The sequence below is a fragment of the Miniopterus natalensis genome, chromosome X (assembly GCF_054644295.1).
Source record: "Miniopterus natalensis isolate mMinNat1 chromosome X, mMinNat1.hap1, whole genome shotgun sequence".
In the NCBI taxonomy this organism is placed as follows: domain Eukaryota; kingdom Metazoa; phylum Chordata; class Mammalia; order Chiroptera; family Miniopteridae; genus Miniopterus; species Miniopterus natalensis.
Window position 1 is genome coordinate 38827227 of NC_142103.1, and position 682 is coordinate 38827908.

A 682-nucleotide genomic window follows, 5' to 3' on the forward strand; every position below is an offset into this window, starting at 1 on the left:
TAATGAGAACAATGAGACACTTGATGGAAAGGAGGGGAACATAGTGAAAACATGAAAAAAGAGATACGTACCATAAACAAGAATCAGCGAGGAATGAAGAATACTATATCTAATATCAAGAATACACTGTAAGGTATTAAAAGCAGGCTCAGTGAAGCAGAAGATAGAATAAGTGACTTAGAAGATAAGGTAGAAAAAAACACTAAATTAGAGCAACAAAAAGAAAAAACACTTAAAAAGCATGAGGACAGTCTAAGAGAGCTTTGGGACAACATAAAGGGAAACAACATTTGCATCACAAGGGTGCTAAAGGGGGATGAAGGAGAGAACTTGGTGGAGAAAATAATGACAGAAGACCTCCCTACTCTGGCGAGGGAGAAAGCCACACAAGTTCAGGAAGCACAGAGGGTTCCAAACAAGAGGGACCCAAAGACACCCACTCCAATACACATCATAATTAAAATGGCAAATGGTAAGGACAAAGAGAGGGTATTAAAGACTGCAAGAGAAAGACAAACAGTGACTTAAGAGGGAGCCCCCATAAGGCTGAAAGCAGATTTCTCAACAGAAACTCTTCAGGCCAGAAGGGAGTGGCATGAAGGTCTCAAAGTAATGAAAAGCAAGAACCCGCAACCAAGACTGCTATATCCAGCAAGGCTCTCATTTGAAATTAAAGGTGAAA